Source organism: Fistularia commersonii, chromosome 15 (genome assembly GCF_037954325.1).
Source record: "Fistularia commersonii isolate RoL2024-O1a breed Wild chromosome 15, RoL_Fcom_v1.0, whole genome shotgun sequence".
Taxonomy (NCBI): domain Eukaryota; kingdom Metazoa; phylum Chordata; class Actinopteri; order Syngnathiformes; family Fistulariidae; genus Fistularia; species Fistularia commersonii.
Window position 1 is genome coordinate 538,245 of NC_141298.1, and position 9,099 is coordinate 547,343.

Here is a 9,099-nt window from a genome sequence, read left to right on the forward strand (position 1 = left end):
AATTTTTACAACCTACCATCAGACAGGCTCTAGCAAAAATCTGTGAGAAATCAAACATCTGTAACAATACTCTCCATACTAACCATGCTCTCAGTCAGATGTCTTACATTACATGTTACATTTCACCTGCATTCCGGTGTAGACCTTGGGACGTCAACATCTTTTTATTTGCATTTGGTCATAGCACCACCTGCTGGCTGGTTGAAATTACTTAATACAGTTTGTGATATACTGCCTCTGTCAGCTTCTGATCGACCCTCTTCTTCTGTTTTGTCCGGAACGGTTCAGGCAAATTCCGACTCTTGCATTAAGGAATATGAGTTTTCGATATAGGCGATAAATAGATGTCTGTCTCTGATATTTTGCAGTGAAATACAGTTTCTCCTATGATCCAGAGACCTGTGGAGAAATTTAAGTGTTTTATGGGTCTCATCTATTTTATTCCACATTGGTATCTTCATTGCCAACTGCCTGCTACAGTAAATGATCATATTTTTTTTCTTCTGCAAATCAGGCCCAAACATTGGACCCATAATTGTCAATTCATGTCATCACACTGAACGTCAGCTTTGTGTTTTACTCATTGATGTAGATAGGATCCGAATCAATTATGTGGTTGCAGCAGCATAGCTCTACCATGATATTCAACATTGTCCTAACCAGTCATCATGATTCATTTAATTCTTGGTCTGAGGATGCCTTCAGAGTCAGGTTTTCATTCGGCTTAAAATATACCACCTAACTTCCTTATAAACAGTCTCATATGAGAAACATCCATTATGTAATTACATTAGTATGCAGTTTGAACACACCCTTGCAATGCTGTGATGATGTCACGTGTCGCTGAGGCGGACTCGAGCAGGGAACCACACTTCAGAGCAGGGATCTGGATCAAAAGTGCTTTATTGCGTTGAAACGGCAGGTAGGGTGTCGCTGGTAAGCCCCTGGCCCCGAGACAGAGTTGCACAGGGCTGGGTCTCACCAGGACGGGTTGCAGGCAGGACGGGTTGCAAACGGGACAAGTCCGCCCCAGCGACACGTGACAGATGACAAGGCCTGTGCACCGTATCCCAATGTCCCTTCAAGTTTGAGGGCCTGTTCATTCTATGTCAGGGCTAGTCTGGTGAAAATACTTATTTGACAATCAGGATGTTGCTTTGTTTGGGAGGCTATGGTGTCTTCAGTTTACCTCTTTCTAACCTTCATAGGAGCAGCAGTACTTGAAGTAAATGACAAGGGATTGTTGATACGGTTAACCTTGTACGTGATCTTATAACATCAGAGCCTCTGCTTCAACATTGCCACCCTGAAATTGTATGAAATTCCTTTTGACTTTGTCATTGTTTGAATTAAGTATCCAAAGCAGACAGTGATGGCAGGAAAACACATAACCCAGTGATTTACAGAGATAATACCTGTTATTTGGAGGCTAAGCCTCTATCTTTGCCAGCAGTGCCTTTAAAAGAGGTGACAACTGTGGGTTGAAGAAGGAGAGGAGGAAGGCATGTCAGAAGCGGAGAGAAGAGAGGAAAAGAGAGAGGAGAGGAGGGACTTTGAATATTGGGATGGTGACAGAAAAAGCTAGAGAGTTGGTTGACATTAGGCAAAGAAGGAAAGTGGCTATACTGTGTGTCCAGGAGACCAGGTAGAAAAGTAGTGAGGCAAGAAGTTTTGGAGCAGGTATGAAGTTGTAGTATCATGGCATTGACAGGAAGAGAAATTGAGTAGGACTTATGAAGGAGGAGTTTGTTAGGAATGTTATGGTGGTGAAAAGAGCGCCAGTTAGAATTATGAATCTGAAGATGGAAAATTAAGGTGTGATGTACAATGTTGTTTGTGGCTATGCCCCACTATTGGGTTGTGAGTTAGAGGATAAGGAGAGTTTCTGGAGCACATTAGATGAAGTGATGCAGAATATCTGCAGAGTTGAGTGAGTGGTAATTGGTGCAGACTTCAATGGACATGTTGGTGCAGGCAATAAAGGTGATGAAGAAGTGATTGGCAGGTTTGATATCTGGGATAGGAACACTGAGAGACAGATGGTGGTTGTCTGCAAAAAGGATGGAAATGGCTGAGGTGAATATTTTTTTTCCAGAAAAGGCAGGAACATAGGGTAACTGAGGGGAGCTGGGGTATGAGCATTATATTGTCTATACCAGACTACATCTGGTATAGACAATATAATTTTAAAAAGATCAGTGACTGCAAAGTAGTGGCAGGTGAGAGTGGAGCCAGACAGCTTAGTATGGTGGTTTGTAGGATCAATCTGGTGACCAGAGAGATACAGAGGAAAAAGACAGAGCACAGGACAAAGTGGTGGAAGCTGAAAATGGAGAGTTGTGTGGTTTTCAAGGAGGACTTGAGAAAAGCTCTGGGTGGTCAGGGATTGCTTACAGATGGTTGGACATATACAGCCATTGTGATCAGGGAGAGAGGTAGAAGAGTGCTTGGTATGTTGTATGGAAGTGACAGTAGATAAGGAGACTTGGTGATGTAATGAGGAAGTGCAGGAACATATGCAAAGACATTAGTGGAAGCAAAAAGGAAGGGGGACACTGAGGGGACTGAAGAGAACAGACAGGAGTATAGGGATATGCAATGCAAGCTAAAGTAGAGGGAGTAAAGGCCAAACAAAGGGCATATGATGACTTGTATGCTAGGTTGGACAGTAGGGAGGAGAGAATGATTTTTACAGGTGTCAACAGAGAGAAAGAAATGTACTGCAGGTTCGGGTGGTTAAGGATAGAGAGGGAAATGTATTGAAAGATGCTAGAAGAGTGATGGGAAGATGAAGAAATGCCTTTATAGTCACATACAACACAACATCAGTAAAATTTGACCACTGGATTTCAACCCATCATGGATGCACCATGAACAGACGGTAGCTAAAGAACAGTGCCAGGGGAGCAGTTATGGGTTCAGTGTCTTACTCAACAGCACTTTGACAGGCTAGGAGGAACTGGGAATCGAACCAGGGAAGTTCCAGAAACCAAAGTTCCAGGAACCAGAACATTTTTTAAAGAGTATTTTTGGGAAAGAGCGCTTGAAGAGCTGATGAATGAGGAACATGAAAGAGTGAAGGGTAGAAGAGGTTACTATTGTAGACCACAAAAGAGCAGAATTTGTAAAGGTGAAGTGATGAGGGCACTGATGAGGATGAAGAGTGAAAAGGCATTTGGTTCTGATCATATACCTGTGGAGGTATGGAAGTGCCGAGGAGAGGCAGTGAGTTTCTGGTTTGTTTATCAAGATTTTAGAGAGTGAAAAGATGCCTGAGGAATGGAGAAGTTTAAGGGTGCCCATTTTAAGACATTAGTCTTAAAATGGGAATGTCACTGAAGATGTGTCCAGGTTGTACCACTAGGTGTATTTTAGGTCTAATGTGCCCTACAATGAAGTTATGGGAAAGAGAAGTGGAAACAAGAATGAGAGCAGAAGTCAGCATTTGTGAGCAGTAGTATTTCATGCCCAGAAAGAGTTCCACAGATGGAGTATTTGCTTTAAGGATGCTTGTAGAAAAGCACAGAGAAGGCCAGTTGCAGCTGCATTGTGCCTTTGTAGACCTAGAAAAGCATATGACAGAGTGCTGAGATATGGTACTGTATGTACTATGGTATTGTATGAGAAAGTCTGGAGTGGCAAAGAAGCTGTGTTAGTGTCAGGATCTCCTCTCGGCAGCCGAGAGGAGACATGCCTGGGTTCAATTCGTAATCGTCGCCAGCTGCAGCAGTGGCCGTTAATCAAGATCCCTATAAAGGGCAGCAGCACGCTCTGCCTGGTGCCGGGGGATTGTGGTTGTCCAACAACCCTGACCACTGCGGAGCCCTGTCACGACCGGAGCCCTGCCCTGCCCTGCCCTGCCCTGCCCTGCCCTGCCCTGCCCTGCCCTGCCCTGCCCTGCCCTGCCCTGCCCTGCCCTGCCCTGCCCTGCCCTGACCCTGTCTGAGATCCAGCCTTGACCCAGCCCTGCCACCACCCTGCCCGGGGGCCCGTCCTGGTGAGACCCAGCCTTGTGCGACTCTGTCTCGGGGCCAGGGAATTGCCAGCGACACCCTACCTGCCTGTCTACCTAAAGAAAGCGCTTCAACCCTGACTTCGGCCTTGAAGGTGTGGTTCCCTGCCCGAGTCCACCCCCCAGCGCCTCGTGACAATTTGTCTGGTGCAGGACATGTATGCGAGATGTGAGAGAGTGATGAGGTGTGCTCTAGGTGTGACAGAGAATTTCGAGGTGGAGGTGAGCTCCAGAACAATTGAGTGTTTCAAAAGAGATGATGAAAATTGATTAGAGCAATTTGGAACAGCTAGGTTACTATGCAATAGAAGAATATCAGCCAGAATGAAAGGGGAGACGTGCAAAACAGTTGAGACCAGTGATGCTGTAGGGTTTGGAGGCAGTGGCATTGAAGAAAAGATTGAAGACAGACCTGCATGTAGCAGCGGAGAAGATGAGGCTCTCGTTGGAAATTATGTGGATGCATAGGATCGGAAGTATCAGATAGACAGCACATGTTAGATGTTTTGGAGATGAGGTTGAAGAAGCCAGACTCAGATGGATCCAGTCACGTACAGAGGAATGATATTGCATATATATTGGTAGAAGGATTCTCGGGTTGGAGCTTCCAGGCAGGAGGTCTAGAGGAAGAGCAAAGAGTGAGTTAGTTGGTGTGAGAGGAGAGGACACAGAGGATAGAGTTTGATAAGGTGGTTGATTCGCTGTGGTGACCCCTGAAGCGAAAAGCCAAAAGAGGACAACTCTGAATATTAAATGAAAATGTTTTGTTTAAACTACCAAGTTACAAACCACAACCAATTTCTGAGATAATTATATAAATTCAAAGGGGATTTCATCTGTTGGAATTTTTTTAACAGAAATACGCTGGTTTCTGCTAAAAGTGGACATGTTAAATTAGTAAAACAATCCGTGTAGTATGTTTAAGGAAGTGACAATGGGTCATGTTCTATGTTCCTTTGGGGGCTGTGTTTTTCTCAGGGGGATAATGGGCTCAAAGGCTAAACTGTTTTTTTACTTCAGCTATAGATTCCGAGTCAGTTTCCTCCCTTGTGAACTGTTTCAATGGCTTCTTTGGCCTTATTTCAGTTAGTAATGAAATTTAGATCTGAAGAATGTACCTTGTAAGCCTTAATTTCCTTGACCATTATCATTTTGTTGCACTTTTGGCCTGGCTGCTCAACTCTGACAAGTACGATTGCCGACCCATTGAGGTGGGCTGCAGGGGCTTCACAGGCAGATCCCTACATCATGCCCTTGTACTCCTGGGAATTTGCGGACTGCAGAGGTGAAGAGCCACCAAGAACATCTTGGAAGCAGCTGAGAAGGCTTCAAAGTGGCTCTGGTTGAAAAGGGGGAAGGTGTGGCATAGTGCGATAAAGTTTATGCAAGTTGATCTATATTTCGTTCTTTTTTCTTTTCTTTAATGTTAATAAGGATACAATGTTTATGCAGAGGCGTACATATAACAATCTTAGAGACAAATTATACTACTTGTTGCGGCGGAGAGAGGGAGCGCAAAATGTTTTCTTCATCCCGGGGGTGGGGGGGGCATAACAGAAGATAATTAAGAAGCACTGGTGTACAGCAATAAGCAATTGTCAAGCATGTCTCTTGAGTCGTCTGACCTGTAAATAGGTCTACATGGGCAATGAGAATATCTACCTGAGACTGAATAGGAAAGAACCACATAAATAGCAAGTATTCAGGCATGCTCTAGGCACTTTGAACAATCCATCAACTGTGACTAAAGAGACTTTCAGAAATGAAGTGTCAACAGAACGCCCGAACAATTAGACTTATATTCATGCCATTTCTAATACACACTTCCATTCAAGCTGCATTCATATAAAACATAATTTACATTTGCAAGTTCATGACAATGCCATCAGTTATTTTGTTTCCTTGGGCACTCTCTTATCGCCTACTGACTTGGCCAAAGCAAAGCTGTCCATGAACAAGACAGGATGTTGAATATTGCTGATTTTAATATTATCTCTTAGATTGCACATTTTAGCTGGGGGTTAAAAGTGACAAAACATTTGAAAATTTAATGAAAAGATTAATGAAGAGGGGCTCAGGTTATCATTGCTCTCCTCTGACATCTTCATGGGTCAATGAGATGCTAACTCACCAAAACAAATATGTAGTGATGTGTTGTGGGAAGACTGCACGGGAGTCTTCCCAGCATTCTTAGCTTTGACACTGAAATTTGCTGGTCTCCTGTATTATAACACCTGAAAGCTCAGGTGTTTATTTGGGTGTCCTTACAGGTGCACAGGTGATACTGTGATTTTGCATGACAGGGAGGACAGAATGAAGGTACCATGAATTTGACTGATTTTTTGTGTGAATTAGGCCTCAGGTTTTTTGTATTTGATGTATGATTGTTGCACGCAATATCAGTAATAATCGTTACACACAAAGAAGTGAATCTTTAATGTCAATTTAATGCTGCAGCTCCAGCTTACCTCAAAGTGTACGTCATATTGGCTGAAATTGGGAAGCACATGGCAAGAATGCATGGAGAAATTGGGGAAATCCTTGCAAAATCACCATGCGGTATTTCTGCCACAGACATCATCAGAGGACCAGCAGAAGATGATGAAGCTTCCCCAGTATGACGGAAAAACACCTTCAAGTGAAACTAGAAGTACAGCTCTATAACTGGTCCCTGGAGGAAACAGCAACCCATTTTGCCCTTGCCTTGAGGGTAGTATCATCAAAGACCTATAGCCACAGTACTGATTCTGCCTATGGTGCAGATCTCCAGGTCCATGCACCCCACCTTCAGCACTGCAATGCAGGAAGAACTGGCCCTTAAAGGTTTTATCCGGGGCCTGCAACACATCTGCCTCTGAACTTCAAAGACCTTGGCAGTGCGAGTGGAGAACAATCTTGAGGCAGGAGCATGTGCTCCCAGTATGAGAGAAATAGCCTGTCAAACCGACTACATGGTGAGTCACAATGAGGAGGTAACCAGCCAGGCCTCAAGTGCACCCCTGCAACCACCATGACAAAGAGCCAGGAGGGCAGATAGATGTCCAACATAGGAACCACAGAGGCCACCCTGGTGTCATCTGCTTATCCAGGACTGTTGGGTTGAAAATACACCAACCTCAGCACCAATACTGTCATGGTTGAGCACAAAGATGTTGGGGGAGACTCTTGAGCATCACCTCTCACTGTATCAATCACAGGTTCTGGCTGGCAAGGTTATAGGACCCCTGCATTGTCAGTCTAGAATCTTTGCAGAAATGGAGGGCGGTGGTTGATGTACCTGGGGCAACAATGTGAAGGCACCACGAACAAGACTGCTTGCTGTGTAAATTTTTCCGAGGGGGGGATGAGCACCCCAACAGGACGGATTCATTGGTAACAGACCAAAGCAATGGACAAACGACTGCAAGCTCACAGTGTATTTGTGGAAAGGTTTGCAAAACATGCACGGCTTGAAAATCCACCAGGCAGAAGAAGTGCTTGGGGGAAGCAGGAGCAACACAACGCACAGGTGTTCCACCTGGTGGGACGCAGGAGGGGATTCCGATAAAGGGGTTCACCTTTATCGAGAACCCCTTCAAGTTTACAAAAGATGTACTAGGCCAGAAACATGGTGGCAAACTTACCTCCTCAAGGGAAGACATCGATCAAGACCTCTAATAGATGTTTGGCGACCCCAGAAGAGAAATGGAGCTGGAAGACTGCTGCATCTTCATTGATCCCTCTGCACCAGAGGTGCAGTTTGACATGTCGGAGCTGAGGCTAATGGAAATCAAGGAGGTTGTCCATAAAGCCAGAGAATGCTCTGCTCCAGGACCAAACGGCACTTCGTATAAAGTGTACAAAAACTGTCCCAAACTGCTTATTCATCTGTGGAAAATCCTGAGTCTTCAGGAGAAAGGGGAAGATACCAGAGCAATGGTGAAGGGCCGAAGGAGTATGGATTCCAAAAGAAGAAGGCTCCACCCAGCTTGACCAGTTCCGCATCATCTCCCTCCTATGCGTTGAATCAAAGATCTTCTTTAGCCCTATTGCCAAGAGACTGGGCTCATACCTGGCTAGAAACACCTACATCGACACATCAGTTCAGAAAGGTGGCGTGTCAGGGATGTCAGGCTGTGTGGAGCATACAGGGGTAGTGACGCAGCTAATCCAGGAGGCCAGAGAGCAGAGGGGCAATTTGTCAGTGTTATGGTTCGACCTGGCCAATGCATTCGGCTCCATACCCCATAAGTTAGTCCAGCTCACTCTGGCGAAACATCATGTGCCAAGCAGATGTAGAGACCTCATCGCTGACTACTACAACAACTTCTTCAGGAGCATTTTCATCCAGCTGGCACAAGGTGGAGATTGGCATCATCACAGGGTGTACCATCTCTGTGACGCTATTCTCCCTGGCCATGAATATGCTCACCAAGTCTGCTGAGCCAGAGTGCAGAGGGCCCCTGACGAGCTCTGGACAACGACAGCCACCCATTAGGGCATTTATGGATGACCTAACAGTCACCACAGAATCAGTTCCTGGATGTTGGTAGATTCTGAAGGGGCTGGACAAGATGATGGTGTGGGCCCAAATGAGCTTCAAACCTGCCAAATCTTGGTCGATGGTGCTCAGGAAAGGGAAGGTAGAAGACAAGTTTCGCTTTAACATCGCAGGTGCAGCTATCCCTACAATTTCAGAGAGGCCAGTCAAGAGTCTGGGCAAGATGTTCAACAGCTCTCTCAAAGATGCAGCATCCATCAAGACAGCTTTGGTGAGTTGGATGTCTGGTTGAAGTCTGTGGACAAGTCCAGTCTACCTGGAAAATTCAAGGCTTGGGTCTACCAGCACGACATCCTCCCCAGGATCCTGTTGCCGCTCCTCATCTATGCCGTCCCACTCTCCACAGTAGAAACCCTGGAGAGGAAAGTCAGTAGCCACCTCCGGAGATGGCTGGGGTTACCAAAGAGCCTGAGCAGCATTGCTCTCTATGGGCGCAACAACAAACTGCAGCTGCCCTTCAAGTCCTTGGAGAAGGAGTTCAAGGTTGCCAGAGCCAGAGAAGTGGTGCTGTACAGGGATTCCAGCGATCCGAAGGTGACTAATGCTG